Here is a 16,741-nt window from a genome sequence, read left to right on the forward strand (position 1 = left end):
TATCCAATTCCCTATTGAAGGCCTCAATTGAACCTGCCTCCACCACCCTCTCAGGCAGTGCATTCCAGATCCTAAACACTCACTGAACCTGCCTCCACCACCCTCTCAGGCAGTGCATTCCAGATCCTAAACACTCACTGAACCCGCCTCCACCACACTCTCAGGCAGTGCATTCCAGATCCTAAACACTCACTGAACCTGCCTCCACCACCCTCTCAGGCAGTGCATTCCAGATCCTAAACACTCACTGAACCTGCCTCCACCACACTCTCAGGCAGTGCATTCCAGATCCTAAACACTCACTGAACCTGCCTCCACCACACTCTCAGGCAGTGCATTCCAGATCCTAAACACTCACTGAACCTGCCTCCACCACACTCTCAGACAGTGCATTCCGGATCCTAAACACTCACTGAACCTGCCTCCACCACACTCTCAGGCAGTGCATTCCAGATCCTAAACACTCACTGAACCTGCCTCCACCACACTCTCAGACAGTGCATTCCAGATCCTAAACACTCACTGAACCTGCCTCCACCACCCTCTCAGGCAGTGCATTCCAGATCCTAAACACTCACTGAACCTGCCTCCACCACACTCTCAGGCAGTGCATTCCAGATCCTAAACACTCACTGAACCTGCCTCCACCACACTCTCAGGCAGTGCATTCCAGATCCTAAACACTCACTGAACCTGCCTCCACCACACTCTCAGACAGTGCATTCCGGATCCTAAACACTCACTGAACCTGCCTCCACCACACTCTCAGGCAGTGCATTCCAGATCCTAAACACTCACTGAACCTGCCTCCACCACACTCTCAGGCAGTGCATTCCAGATCCTAAACACTCACTGAACCTGCCTCCACCACACTCTCAACACTCGCTGTGTAAAAAAATTTTCCTCATGTCACCTCTGGTTCTTTTACCAATCACCTTAAATTGGTGTCCTCTGGTTCTCGATCTTTCCACCAATGGGAGCAGATTCTCCCTCTCTACTTTGTCCAGACTCCTCATGATTTTGAACACCTTCATCAAATCATCTCTTCGCCAAGGAGAACAGGTCCAGCTTCAATTAGATCAGATTTCCATCCTCCTTTGTGTGATCAAGTGCTTTTTGACATCACCCCTGAACAGCTTGGCTCTAATTTTAAGGTGATGGGCCCTTGTTTTGGATTCCCCTCACCAGACGAAATAGTTTCTCTCCATCTACCCTACAAAATCATTTAATCAATTATCTTAAAAACCTCAATTCGCTCAGCCGTTAAGTAGCGATATTGCAATTTTACAAAGTCTATTTAAAATAATTAACAAAAAGTTCTCAATCATCTTGATCATGCTTGGGCAAAACAAGTAATTAACACAGCTTTTATAAACAGTGACTAAACTGAATCAATCTGGTTGAGGGCACTGGATGTCTCAAGGTTTCACATGCCATCAATCTTGTTCTGTCCTCCTGAGCAACATCACCTTGGTTTTAGTGGTGACACGCCCAATCAAAATATACTTCAAATGACATTACCTGGAACAAGAAATTCTCCAATGGAAACAGTGTTAAATATTCATGAATCACATGTAACGGTAAAATCCCTCCCTCCTTCTCCAGAAATACAAGTCAAAACAACAAATAACTCAGGATACTGATCTTTAGTCAGTGAAGACCATTAGGTGAAACTTAAAGAACAAGGATTTGTAACCAGCAGTCTTCCTGTTTCTGTAGCAGCAACTCAATGGGATGTACTGAAAGGGCCTAAATAACAAAGTGTACTCATAAATATTGAGATTCTTCTTACACACTATTTACAGCACAGAAACAGCCCATTCAGCTCAAGTCCATGCCAGTATTTATGCTCCACACGAGCCTCCTCCCACCCTATCAACATATCCGTCTATTCCTCTCACCCTCATGTGCTTATCTCGCTTCCCCTTAAATGCATCTACACTATCGACTACCCAGGACAACATCGACTCAAATTATTTTTTGTGTGGCTCAGACAGTCAACTGCCTCTCCAACTGCCCCACAAAAAGAACTCCCCCCCCCCCCCCACTTACCTTGGAGAACCTTTGCTTCCAAGCTGAAAAGGATCTACTGAGTGGAGCTCTCTACAAAAGACAATTTGTCCGTCAGGCTGTACAAACACCTTCACCTCCTTGCCTGTGGAATAGGTCCCTGATTTAAACATATTTGTGAGGCTTTTGCCCGCGTCGCGCTGGTCTCTGAACCACTTACGAAACTGGTGGTGGGAAGATGACGGAAGAACAGAAATCCAGTGCTAAGTCTACCACTTTTAATGCTTGTACCACCCACTTTCCGCTAGGCAGAGAGGATGTTAATTCCCCCACTGGTGTTGCACTGAAGAATTGAGAGTGACTCAATTTTCTTCGCCTTACTGAAATGTATGGAAGAGATCACGAAGAAGTGATTTGGTCATTGCACTGCGAGAGGAATCGTAGAACATTGTACAAGACTGGCTACCCTCCTACATCAATCACATATCCCTCTCGCTTTTCTACATATTAGATGTGTTATTGCAAGGGACTAACATAATTAGCCCACCCTACCCAGTCAGTAAAGCTGCACACCGAAACCCCCAAAAAATTCACATTTCAAAATGTTTATAAAAGTTACTTCTAATTTACTCCAGCACTGGATTGGAGGAGATCTCAAAGTTTTGTTAAGAATTTGCATCTTTCGCAATCATGAAGCTTACAGAAATTTCCCTTCAGTGCATACTGTCCACACACTCTCCCTGTCTTTACCCCCAACCTTTCGATCATTCTTTACTGAATTTCTGAAATTTCAGTGTCAGTACACAGCTTTCTACCAGGCAATTGACAAACAGTTCAGAAGCTCAGCGTGATGCTCATTGCTACCAATGACTTGCCTATTCAGTGTTTGTACAATCATGCAGCTATGTAATTAAGCACTGGCCTTTCCGTTCAGTTCTCTAGATTTGAGCTCTTACTCCTTTTCTTCAGTTACTTTGTACATGGTTCATTTTCCTGGAATGCTTTAAATGTGCACTAAAACTTTGATGTGTTTCAAATAAATGGGATGGGTTTGCCTAAAAATACATTCAATACATCCGACTTGAATAAACAAAGAAGAATGTTTTTATTACCAGTCCTCCTAGTTTGTGTAACGTAGCAGCACAAAAGTACAGGGATCAGCTGCTTCACCAAACCAGTTTCCTTCACAATGAAACAGTCAACACTCTCGGGGAAGAGCTGATTAAACTTTTACAAAGATGGATAGCAAACTCTTTAATGATGAAATTCCCCCAATACAGCTTGGTTCATTTTCAACTAACCCCATCCCGTGGTGCCGTTAAGTCTAATTTTATGTCAATTTCTCTTCCCTGTTAAATACTTTTTCTGATTTCACCATAAAAGATCCTGTGCCTCGTTGTACAGAAACAAGTCCTTCTGTTCCCTTCCAATCTCGGCCAGGTAGCAGAGGAGAGACATCAAGAATAGGTAAAGCACTTGTTGCTAGCTGGGAGAAATGAGAGTCAGAGAACATTGTCTTGAGAGGGACAAGAGGAAAATAGGTCAGGGCATTGGAACTGTGGGCTTTATTGGATGGTCAGTTACAGAGAGACAGACAGATACTGGTCCAGGTCTAAAAGCAAATCACCTCAACGACCTCTCCAGGGAGTAGCAGGAGAAACAGGGGAAACATGGTGATGTTAGGAACTGAGACAATAGATAGACAGGCAGACAGATGAGAGAGGAGAGAGAAAGGAGAGAGGGAGAGAAAATAAAAGAGAAACAAATTGCATTTATATAGTGCCATATACATCCGCAGGATGTCCCAAAGTACTTTACACCCACTGAACTACTTTTGAAGCTCAGTACATGGGCCTTACACAGCATGGAATCTGCATCCACCCACCCTGCAGAACACGGATGCTTGGGCTGAAGGTTTTGCCCATCAACCAAGCATATACTCGAACACGGTGAATTTAGTTTCCATTTCTCAGCAGGCTGCTGCCTTTGAGGGTTGTTCAGCAAAAAGGGAAGTGAAACCCTCGACCCAGCTGCTGCTTCTGGTGATAAGGGGAAAGAGAGTGGAAAGTGAGCAGCACTAAAAAGAGTTTTAAAAGAAGCCAACCTACTCTGAAAGAGGTGAACTCACTGACTTCCAAATAATCGACTGTATTTACACCGAGACTTTACAAACCACTGCATTTTCACAGCTGAAATGCACACCAACAAGTCAGTCAAACTGGTAAATACTCCACTCCATAGCAAATCTTCCCAAGTAAACAGCGGAGGTTAATGCAGTAACTGTCATCCACTGACACACTCACTGTTTTAGTACAGTGAGCAATATGTCTGTCAGTAATGTCAATGAGTAAATGTAATCATTTTATACAGAGCATTATGCCCATATTAATATAAACAGTGTGTGGAATATTAACTTTTTTGACAAGTCACACAACAGTGGAAATGACTGTCTTTCACCATTTGATTTCCTCTCCCCACCTCTACACACCACCGCCACCCCCCCCAATCACCAGACTCCCCACTGACTTTCCTCCAATTTTCTACATCCTATATCACAGCAACCCTCGTAGTTTTGAATGTGTGGATTAGGTTTCCTTACGAACCCAGCTAGCTCAAACTGGTAATTAGCAATTAGCAGTTTACAATGTCTTATTAGAGGAGCATAATTAATATGGTCGAGGCTCTTATTTCACACATGACTGTGTGCAGGTGTTACATGGAAGTTTCAGATTCAACTCATCCATCGCTCCCAAAACCAATAGATTTTTGCAAAAACACAAATGTAGGATGCCATTGAAAGGTGTCTCCTCTCACTCCAGTGCTCAGACACTCACTACACTGATCACACAGGCCACAAGCTGCTGTGTGTGCAGATTCTGCAAACTACCTTCAACCATGAACAAAGTCTGGCCTTTTGATGTGAGCCAGGGAGATCCATCAGTAACTGACCCCTGCTTCTGTCCTCAGATACACCTGTTCCATCGATTTAAAAACCAAGTGGCAGAATTAGCAGAATTCCAGTACAGCCTCTTCTATAAACATTTAAAATCAGAAACGGAGTACCTCTGTGCTGTTAATGGCTAATAATATAATACATTCCATAATGGTGAGAGAGATGATTTCTGATAATTGGAGATTTGAATTCTGTGTAGCCATCTTTAGAATAAAAAGCATCATTCTGGGTCATTCTGTCCACAGGAGCTTACATTCAGAATGTAATTTCCACCATAAAGTGGACTGGGATCACTAGATTTGAAGTACACAGGTGATGCTGACCATCTAGACTCACACACACTTAGAAACATGGAGTGCCATACCATAAATTACCTGTATTTACAGCATTCATTAACACTGCCAAAGTAGTAATTGATTGGTACAAGATCGTTCTGGTGCAACCTCTTCCGTTATTTTCGACACCGACACCAATGGGGCTTTATAATGCAGCCTGCACTAAAGTGATTAATGACTAGGAGACTAGTCAGATCCACAGCACCGAACCAAAATATTCCAGGAGCTGATCAGTAGCAAGCCAGCTGGCCCATTAGTGTCAGGTCCGTGACTCGAGCACAGTTCCTATACTGACTGGTAGAGTAATGGATCCTCTTTAACCTGCTTCCTCCTCTTCCCCTCCCCCACTGAACAACTGAACTCAACAGCTTGCCTGCTGTCTCCTGCACTGGGACTGTTCCATTTCGTCACAACCCCATTAGTTACCAAAAAACTGCATTCTATTCATTTTCAGGATTGGTACCATGTTGTTTAAAAATGAGCAAAAGTTTTTAGACAAGACACTCTCACACCCCAGTCCCTAACACTACACATACACACTCACTTCCTAGTCCCCAACACTACACTGCACACCCCCCCAACACACACACACACACACCCTAGTCTCTAACACTACACACCCACTCACTTCCTAGTCCCTAACACTACCCCACCACATACTCACTCTGTAGTCCCCAACACTACATACCCACCCCCCCTCTCCAGTCCCTAACACTACACCTCCCGCTCCACCCACCCACACCCCAGTCGCTAACACTACCCCACACACATTCACTCCCTGGTCCTTAACATCGCCCCACTCACTCACTCTCCACCTCAGCAGACAGCACAAGCCAGAATGCAATCATTATGGAGAGATGCTATCAAGGCTGCTCTATTCATTGACCTGCCAGTAGACATGTCTGACCATTAGGGCTCCGAGGAGCCAATACCTACAGTGCTGTGTCTACAGGGTTTCTGTGTTATCAGTGTGAGATATGGTGGCGCATTCATCATTTTTGTTCAGTTAACATCTCTTACTGAAAGTGCAGATACAAAAAATGTTTTAGAATTTACAAACGTCCCTTTGAAGTTTAAACAGAGCAGACACTCAACATTACATGACGCGTCTTTCAAACATACTCAACTTGTGCAGCAAATTATTTTTAGGTCACTGGAATTCCTCAACAGCTGGGAAAAGATCAAAAAGAAATGATAGACTTCAGAAGGAGGCCATTCAGCCCATCATGCCTGCGCTGAATCTTTGAAAGAGCCATACAATCGGTCCCACTCCTCTGCAAATTTCCCTCCAAGTATTTCTCCAATTCCCCTTTGAAAGTTACTGTTGAATCTGCTTCCACCGCCCTTTCAGGCAGCACATTCCAGATACTGATGGTTATAACCTCTCAGCTGTGGCAACATCCTTGCAAATCGTTTTTGCACCTTCTCCTTTTTTTGCTATTTTAGAATTTCAGACAGCTGAAGGCTCTTCTATTGCTGGTGCAGGGCTGAGACAGACAAAGCTTAGCACAGTTACACACAAGAGCAGAGGGTGTGAGCTGGGTCACAAGGCAGGTTGTAGGTGTAAGACAGGAAAGGTTATGAAGGGACACAGGCCAATGATAGGAGATTCACTGTTGACCTGCATCATCATCAGGCTGTGGAAACATCTTTCTCTCACTCTCTCTCTCTCTGTTGCCCAGGATGCTGGTGACTCATTTGCTTTAGCATTCCTGCTGGTCGTAGCACTGGAAAGCGAAGGGTGAGAAAAGTACCCTCCCTAGCTCAAAATGCACAGTACATTGCACCAGCACACTATAGAAATGCAAGTTGTTAACAGAGTAAAATGTCACAAGGTACTTCACAACTAGGAACAAAATTTGACACCAAACCACGTAAGGAGATATTAGGGCAGGTGACCAAGAGCTTGGTCAAAGAGATAGGTTTTAAGCAGTGTCTTAAAAGGAGGGGCAGGGTAGAGAGTCAGCAAGGTTTAGGGATGAAATTCCAGAGCTTAGGGCCTAGACAGTTGAAGGCAAGGCCACCAATGGCGGAGCGATTAAAATCGGGACGCGCATGAGGCCAGGATTGGAGTGCAGAAATCTTAGACGGCTTTCAGAGATGCACCCAACAGTAGCAGCTTAATATTTAATGCTATATCAATCTGAAACTGCCGCACAACTATAGAAAGATACCAATAAAGACAAACCGCAAAAATAAATACATCAGAAATTCAGTAAGATTATTGAAATGTACATTATTCCCAGTGCTTAACTAACAATCTCCTGGTCCATAATCAAAATGCACTTTTGACAAAGTTGTTAGATGACCTGGACCAAAGATTATTCACAGGAACAGAAAAAGTTCTTGACAACAAGAGTTGCAGACCACTGCTGAATTACAAATTCTAGAGACAAGGCTCGGAACAGGGAGCATATCGCAAAGCACACAACCAATCAAAACCAGCAAATCTACACAAACAACCTCACTGACACAAAACTTCACACAATCACGACAAATACAAGATAGCTGGTCAAGGACTTAGACTGTTCCAAAACCAAACATGATCCTAATACCTAACAGATGGCATTAAAAAGATTCAAAGAAAACAAAAGGCAACAGACACCATTACTACAATTTCTAACTGAACAACCCAGTAATTCTAAACCTGCAGAATAAATTCTACCTCAATGACACACTACCTCAATCCAAGAGCAAGACTGCTCTAAATATCATTATTCTTTACTAACTGGACTGGTGCGAAGCAATGTTAAAAGCAATTAAAATAGGAATCCGGGGGAAAACTCTCTGCTGGTTGGAGTCATACCTAGCACATAGGAAGATGGTTGTGGTTGTTGGAGGTCAATCATCTCAGTCCTAGGACATCACTGCAGGAGTTCCTCAGGGTAGTGTCCTGGGTCCAACCATCTTCAGCTGCTTCATCAATGACCTTCCTTCAAACATAAGGTAAGAAGTGGGGATGTTCACTGATGTTCAGCATCATTCATAACTCCTCAGATAATGAAGCAGTCTGTGCCTACACAGAGCAAGCCCTGGACAATATCCAGGCTTGGGTTGATAAGTGAAAAGTAACATTCACACCACCTAAGTGCCAGACAATGACTATCTCCAATAAGAGAGAATCTAACCATCTCCCCTTGACATTCAATGGCATTACCATCACTGAATCTCCCACTATCAATATCCTGGGGGTTACCATTGACCAGATATAACTGGAGTAGCCATATAAATACCGTGGCTACAAGAGCAGGTCAGAGGCTAGGAATCCTGCGGCGAGTAACTCACCTCCTGACTCCCCAAAACCTGTCCACCATCTACAAGGCACAAGTCAGGAGTGTGATGGAATACTCTCCACTTGCCTGGATTAGTGCAGCTCCAACAACAGTCAAGAAGCTCAACACCATCCAGGACAAAGCAGCCCTCTTGATTGTTTGTAGATAGGGTGCCATTCACTCCCTCCACCACCGACGCACAGTGGCAGCAGTGTGCACCATCTACAAGATGCACTGCAGCAATGCACCACGGCTCCTTCAACAGCACCTTCCAAACCTTTGATCTCTACCACGTAGAAGGACAAGGGCAGCAGACACATGGGAACACCACCACCTGCAAGTCCCCCTCTAAGTCACACACCATCCTGACTTGGAACTATATTGCCGTTCCTTCACTGTCACCGTGTCAAAATCCTGGAACTCCCTTCCTAATAGCATTGTGGGTGTACCTACACCACATGGACTGCAGCAGTTCAAGGTGGCAGCTCACCACCACCTTCTCATGGGCAATTAAGGATGGGCAATAAATGCTGGCCTGGCCAGCGACACCCACAAGCCATGAAAGATTTTTTTTTAAAGTTACAAACACTACATTACACACCATGTCAACAGATAATCATTTTTGTTTCCAAAATAAATGTCTACAGATGAGAAAAGCAAATTACTGTGTGCTGCAAGATGCTACAGAGCAAAGCAACAAAACTCAAATGGGGAAAATGTCCAACTAAACCCCACAGCATACTCCAAACCGCATCCCCCCCCACTCCCACACAACCCAAACCGCATCCACCCCACCCCCACACACCCCAAACCGCATCCCCCCCCACCCCCACACACCCCAAACCGCATCCCCCCCCACCCCCACTCAACCCAAACCGCATCCCCCCCCACCCCCACTCAACCCAAACCGCATCCCCCCCCACCCCCACTCAACCCAAACCGCATCCCCCCCACCCCCACTCAACCCAAACCGCATCCCCCCCACCCAACCCAAACCGCATCCCTCCCCACCCCCACTCAACCCAAACCGCATCCCCCCCCACCCCCACACCCAAACCCACCAAACCGCATCCCCCCCCACCCCCACACACCCCAAACCGCATCCCCCCACCCCCCACCCCACCAAGACTTGTAGGAACATTTGGAAGCCAGGAGTACAAGAAGAAAGCAATAGCTTCAGCGGGTGTAAGGCAGGCTACCCTGGACAACTTGACACCCAGGGCCAACTGTGATGCGAGCTGGGTGAGGTGTCCTGTACAGGTGCGATGCCTATGCTGCACAAATTCAAGGTGCCAACCACCAAAAGGTACTTGTGAAGATGCTACAGTACAGAAAATGCTGAAGGTTCGTGCCATATCTGTCAACAGATAAAAGGATGGGTTAACATTTCTGGACTGCAGGCCCAAACTGTTAAGATCATAAGAACTGGGAGCAGTAGGAGGCCGTCCGACCTGTTTTTTTTCTTTTAGATGTTGGTGAGCCTGCTGTGTAATTCCAGTACTTTCCTTTCCTCTCTCAATGAGTAATGATGAAGTAAGTTGTTAGCAATCATTGAGCTGCCAGATAAGGGTGTGCTTAAAGCAATAATCCGAGGTAAGACCTACAGTCAGCATGGAGGCAATAAAAGCTGATGTGTGCAGTTTGTGTCCTAGGTGTGCGAGACCCTACCCAGCCACCCACCACACCCCCAGCTCATGCACTCTATAACAGCAACATGAGGGATTAGGCATGGGCAACAAATGCTGGCCTTGCCAGTGGCGCCCACAACCCATGAAAGAATATAAAAAAAGTTAGAGGGATAAAAGCGTATTTTCATTGAGAAAGAAACTGAGAAAGTGATGAATACAGTCTGCCCCTCAATGAGGTGTTGGAATGAGTTAGCTTCCTAGCCAATGGGATTGATTGGATTGCTCTATTGTGATGGACAGGTGGTAAAAACAAAAAAGGGACGATTGCCCCTTTTTCACTCTCAACTGACCCAAGACAGCATTTTAGGAAATAAAACACATTTTTTTTAAACAAGTGTTTTAATGGTTAACAAACAGACAAATGACAGGTTTTCTCCTAAGTTTAAAAGGAAGATAAATGTTTATTATACAACACCCGAAAATGTACGCAACTTCACCCATTCTCTCTCACATGTTCACACACAAAAAGGTAGAGATTAAAAGATAAAATGCATTTAGGTCTGTTGGTTTAAAAGTGTCCTTTGTTTAATTTGCGTTTCCCTGGGCTGAAGAGTTGGAACGGTGCAGGCTCGTATTCTTTTCTCTTGTTCACCGAAGAAAGACTTGGGAGGTTTAGGAAGACGGATATGTTGCTGCGGACTGCTTTTGTTATCTTCCAGCCAAAGGTCACTGGAGAAGTCAGGGTATGATTTTTCAGGTGGGGAGTTCAAGGCCAAGTTCCAGTAGCTGCCTATATGTTGTTCAAAACTGGTAATCTTAGGCAGGGACCTGACTCTTTGATGCATAGATGAATCTCTGTCTCTTCTCCTCTGGCTTTGTCTGCTAAGCATATACCTTTATTAAGTTCCTTATCAGAAACTGGGTTTCTGTCATGTGACCAGAGTTTTTCTCTCATTGTTCTCATAAATGGTGTTTGATAGTGAGGCCATTGTTAGACAATGGGGTCTGGGTGTCACTCACCTTCATTCCATCTCAATAAAGTGGAGTTTTTTCAGATCCATTCTCTTGAGTTTGAATTTGGAGGCACCAAGTCTGCAATGCTGTTGTTAACCCAATTCGTTGGAGAGAAGTAGCCATTAGCACAGAATGGGTCATTTACATTTTAATGCCTTCTCCAAGGCTTGTCCAGACATGTGGTTCAGGGTTCTTGCAGTTTGCATGTGTATTAGCAGTACAGAATAAGGTCACCTGACCTCTAGACGCCTTTTTGTTTTGTAGGAAAAGTGTCTGTTTTGGGTTTGTTTCATAAGATTATATCGTTCATAATTTCTCCTTGTGTGAGTGGGTGACTACAGAGAGCCGGCAAGGATTCAATGGGCCATAATAACTCTTAAACAGATGAAAATATTAATGATGTTTGGAGTACTGAATGCCAGAAAGAGGGGAAAAAGTGAAATATTACAAGATAAATAAAACCAAAAAGGTATTTTGAAAGTAAATGACATATTACCATATAAACACACAACTTTTAAACACTACAGCAAAACATTTTTTTTAAAATCCCAACTTAAACTAACAGTGATATGAAACCTAACTCCCAGAACAAGGGCAATTTCATGGACTACATATTTTTTAAAAACCTCCTGATTTTAGTGGACACCCCAATCAGCAACACCCACAGTTTGGAATCTACCAGCTTGGAATCTACCCCAATAACTCATTAGTGGGGGAATTGGTCCCTGGTGATAATGAACTGGCCACTGACTTTACACCTGACTGATTTATTTTCCATTGGCTTCAATGTAGAGTGTAAAATGAGTGACCAATTTTCCATCCCCAAAGACCATTCTGCAGTCTGATTCCACAGGCATTCGCAACCTTCCAGTGCCAGGCCCAAATATTCATTCTCCCTACAATTCAACAGACGGGGCGTGTTGGCAGATTTTGTACGCATCTCTGAGCTTATTTACCATATTAATAATGCACTGTTGGAAAAGTACTCTGTAATGTTGTGCCAATACACTGCATGTAACATTACTAGAAAGCCATCACCTTAAATTACTCCCTCCCCTACCATCCTTAAAAAAATTCTCCGACACAAGCAATATTATACTCTAAAAGCTGTCAGACCACAAACTGATTTGTTGTTTCACTGTTGACAGGGACATTAAAAAAAGTCACATACTCATAACACTTTGCTAAAATCTAGTGACAATGCTGATTTAGATTTACCATACAATAAATCTAAAACCCCAACCTTACATTGATGTTTGCAACCAACACAACCGAGAAAATATCTGATCAGTGCTAATACAACATGCTGTATTCATGTATCTTCATGGTTACATACTGCTTAGGCAAAGAACAGAATCCATCACAAAACGAACACTTCAAAGGCAGTTTGAAAAAAAATGCAGCATGAATTAACAACACAACAAGGAAAAACCTACAGCCATTTAATTTCTGAGGCTGAATCAAATATTTGTTCCTGTCAATTTGTTTAAACCAGTCCCAACTATAAAACTCCATTCCATACCAAAATTAATAGCTAAAATGGGAAGATTTTAAATTAAAACTTTGAACAGCCAAAGAAATTAAGACTTTCCTTTTAATACAAAATTATAAGCATTACTCAGGCCAATTATTCAGATCCTTTCCATAAAGGAAGATGTCATTGTTTGTTTTAGCGACTTTACTCTCTAGAGGAGCAGGAGCCCACACTTCATTCTCACGCTGTGTTGCCTCAGACAAAATTTACTTCTGCAGTTCCATAATACTGCTTCTCCAAACGCACATCCAACAATGTTTAGGTGCAAAGTGTCTCTGATGAAGAGGCAGAGTGGTTTAGTGTCACAGCACCAGTCAAAGTGACTAACAAAACCTGAGGATTTACTTAAATCACGGCAGGGGAGCTAATTTGATACATTTGGTAAAGTCTCAGTTTTCTCAGGTGGGGAAAAGGAGACTCTTCCTGAACTTTGCACAGTGTGATTTCAGTTGCTATCTTTGACTGATCGAAAGCTGTGAATGAATACAAACCTGCTTATTGTGAATCTATGCTGTACTTCAGATACAAGATTAGGAAATCACTAAGTACTGCCTGAAACTCACTTTAGTGCAACAACATTGGGAATGCTGAAGTACATTCCATTCTTAAATAACTAACATAAATAACGGTGGAGAGTTTGTCAAGTGCCAAAGCTTATATTTTACTGATCCTTCCTAAACCATGTCTCAGCAAAGTTATATTCCACAAAAGACAGCTTCAGGTCACAATTGGCCACTGGTTCAAATGAGGGACAGGCTTTGCAGAGATTGAAAGGAACTCCTCATTATCAGTTAGAAACCTAGGAGCATACTTTATATTCATATATTATGAAATTCCTACGTTATAACAGTGACTACATTTCAAAAGCATCTCATTGGCTGCCAGGTGCTTTGGAACATCCTGAGGATGTGGAAGGTGCTATATAAAAGGCAGGTCTTTCTTTCTGTAAGGATTGCTAATTGATCATCATGCAGCAAGAATATTCAGCTGCACTATAAAGTTTGCTATCAGCCAAGAAGTGAATGAGCCCTTAAGATATCCTGAACTGGTTTATTAAATATATAAAAAGGTCCTTCTCTCTCCAAACACACAGGTTTTTCTCATTACACTATAAGGTACTGCACTCTCCCTGCATCCTTACAACTGCCAGAATGGCCAACATAATTCTTTCAGGGAGACCCTGCGCTTTTTTAAAAAATGAAAACCTCCCTATGTTTTCACAGTAAAGCACAATTCTACACTTCTAGTACTTGTCGCAATTCATTTTTGTTTCTTCAAGTTTAGACATTTATTGAAGGCATACTTTAACAGATTTGCTTATAAATCAACACTTCAAAGTTACCAGCATTTTAAAGTTATGGTCACTCTTCCAGTCCACAGGTGTCCAATAACAACTGGTTCTACTGCACATACATTTGTGAATAACAGGAGAGATGCTGCGGTCCAGAATTATTAAATATAGATAAGATGGCAGGATCCCCAAAGACACATTGTACAGCGAGCTCGTCACTGGTATCAGACCCACCGGCCGTCCATGTCTCCGCTTTAAAGACGTCTGCAAACGCGACATGAAGTCCTGTGACATTGACCACAAGTCGTGGGAATCAGTTGCCAGCGTTCGCCAGAGGTGGCGGACAGCCATAAAGGCGGGGCTAAAGTGTGGCGAGTCAAAGAGACTTAGCAGTTGGCAGGAAAAAAGACAGAAGCGCAAGGAGAGAGCCAACTGTGAAACAGCCCCGACAACCAATTTTATCTGCAGCACCTGTGAAAGAGTCTGTCACTCTAGAATTGGCCTTTATAGCCACTCCAGGCGCTGCTCCACAAACCACTGACCACCTCTAGACGCTTACCCATTGTCTCCCGAGACAAGGAGGCCAAAGAAGAAGGAGATACACTCCCATGGAAAAGATGGACACAGTATGGCTGACATTCAGCTCGGTTCTAACACACAGTCTATCACAAGTCAAAGATACACTTGGCATTAGCATGACAATGTGTTGCAATCAGATCACGATTAAACTACTTTATAGTCAGGACCTTGAGTAACTATGTTTCAGCACTCACCTTTCAGAAACTTCCCTTCAACTGTCAGCTAGTTATGCTGACACTAAGTTTCATAGATTTCCCTGCCAGTGAATCAGGAGAGTTCTGCAGAATCTGGCCACTGACATCAATTTTCAACAGTAATGGAGAAACACAAATAAATTTGCTTTCCAAAATTAAAAATGCTAGGGATGACTCAAATCTTAATGCTTACCCCAAAATATGTGCACGACAATACTGAATCTCAGAATTTATATCTAACGGAAGATCTTTGGGTACTTACTCTCACTGCTGCCATTTACATGAATCTCTGTAAAATCACTGTTTCCTTGCTGCCACAATGTATAGAGGAGAGTTGAGGCTGACGTGTGCACTCTGGCATCAGATTAACGGAGACAACACTGTTTTTTAAAAATACAGAAATTGCTTTTTTCGAGGGTTTTGTCCAGTGTATGTTGGTTTGTTTGTCTCTCTCGCTCTCTCTCATTTCCACCCTGCTTCCCAAATCTCTCTTACAATACAAAGAAACAAGCAAGGATTTGAAAAATAGAAATTTCATCTTTGGGTTAACTGCCCTCCCATTTTTCCACTCCAGTTTCCAAGGTATTACTTCTCAGTTGCTTATATAATATGCAGGCCTTGTAGGCATCCATTCCAAAGTCAATTTACTATAATTTTAAATAAATTACTTTAAAAAAAAAATCTTATTGGCCATGGGTGGATTAGTTAATACTTTTTCACAGTTAAGGTCTGGGTTCAAATGATACCAGGACTGATGTTGTGGTAGTCTCCTCAATCTAACAGCTCCAAGACTGCTACATGAATTAAGAGTCCCAGTGGTCCTGATCCTTCAGTTTTGAAAGGATGTGGGTCCACAACACATAAACTCTCCCTGATCTGCAATTGTCCTGAGAGAGGCTGGTGTGGAAAAAGCTGGATGCTCGGCACATTCTTTCTGAGGCTCTCAAAACTAGAGAAGTCATAGAAACATAGAAAATAGGAGCAGGAGTAGGCCATTCGGCCCTTCGGGCCTGCTCTGCCATTCAAAAAAGATCATGGCTGATTGTCTAATTCAGTACCCTGTTCCCGCTTTCTCCCCATATCCCTTGATCCCTTTGGCATTAATATATCTATCTCCTTCTTGAACATACTTAATGACAACCTCCACTGCCTTCTGCGGTAGAGAATTCCACAGGTTCACTACCCTCGGAGTGAAGAAATTTCTCCTCATCTCCGTTCTAAATGGCATACCCCGTATCCCGAGACTGTGACCTCTGGTTCTGTACTCCCCAGCCATCAGGAACATCCTCCCTGCATCTAGCCTGTTAAAATTTTATAGGTTTCTATGAGATCCCCTCTCATTCTTCTAAACTCTAGTGAATATGGGCCTAGTCAACCCAATCTCTCCTCATACGTCAATCCTGCCATCCCAGGAATCAGCCTAGTAAATCTTCTTTGCGCTCCCTCCAAGGCAAGAATATCCTTCCTCAGATTAACGAGACCAAAACTGCACACAATACTCCAGATGTAGTCTCACCAAGGCCTGTATAACTGCAGTAAGACATCCTTGCTCCTGTACTCAAACCCTCTTGCAATGAAGGCCAACATACCATTCGCCTTCCTAACTGCTTGCTGCACCTGAATGCTTGCTTTCAGCGACTGGTGTACAAGGACACCCAGGTCTCGTTGCACCTCCCCCTTTCCCAATCTATCACCATTCAGATAATAATCTGCCTTTCTGTTTTTACAACCAAAGTTGATAACCTCACATTTATCCCCATTATACTGCATCTGCCATGCATTTGCCCACTCACCCAACTTGTCCCAATCACATTGGAGCCTCTTTGCATTCTCCTCACAGCTCACATTCGCAGCAACCACCCGCCCCACACCCCCCCCAGCTTTGTGTCGCCTGCAAACTTGGAAATGTTCATTTAGTTCCTTCACCCAAG

At 43.4% G+C, this 16,741-nt stretch overlaps 1 protein-coding gene across 3 annotated transcripts in view; it reads right to left on the bottom strand.

Annotated features, from left to right (window-relative positions):
* LOC137376181 (SERTA domain-containing protein 2-like) overlaps positions 1-16,741 on the bottom strand; it is a 77,373-nt gene that overhangs the window by 54,460 nt on the left and 6,172 nt on the right. The window contains exon 1 of one of the 3 annotated variants that reach the window (XM_068044256.1): positions 5,328-5,641. The exons of 1 other annotated variant lie outside the window; for it this stretch is intronic. The gene's annotated coding sequence lies outside the window, so the exon portion shown is untranslated. Of the gene's footprint in view, positions 1-5,327; positions 5,642-16,741 lie in introns of those variants that run through there. One more of the 3 variants, XM_068044254.1, reaches the window with a different exon arrangement.

This window comes from Heterodontus francisci, chromosome 13 (assembly GCF_036365525.1).
Source record: "Heterodontus francisci isolate sHetFra1 chromosome 13, sHetFra1.hap1, whole genome shotgun sequence".
Classification (NCBI taxonomy): Eukaryota; Metazoa; Chordata; class Chondrichthyes; order Heterodontiformes; family Heterodontidae; genus Heterodontus; species Heterodontus francisci.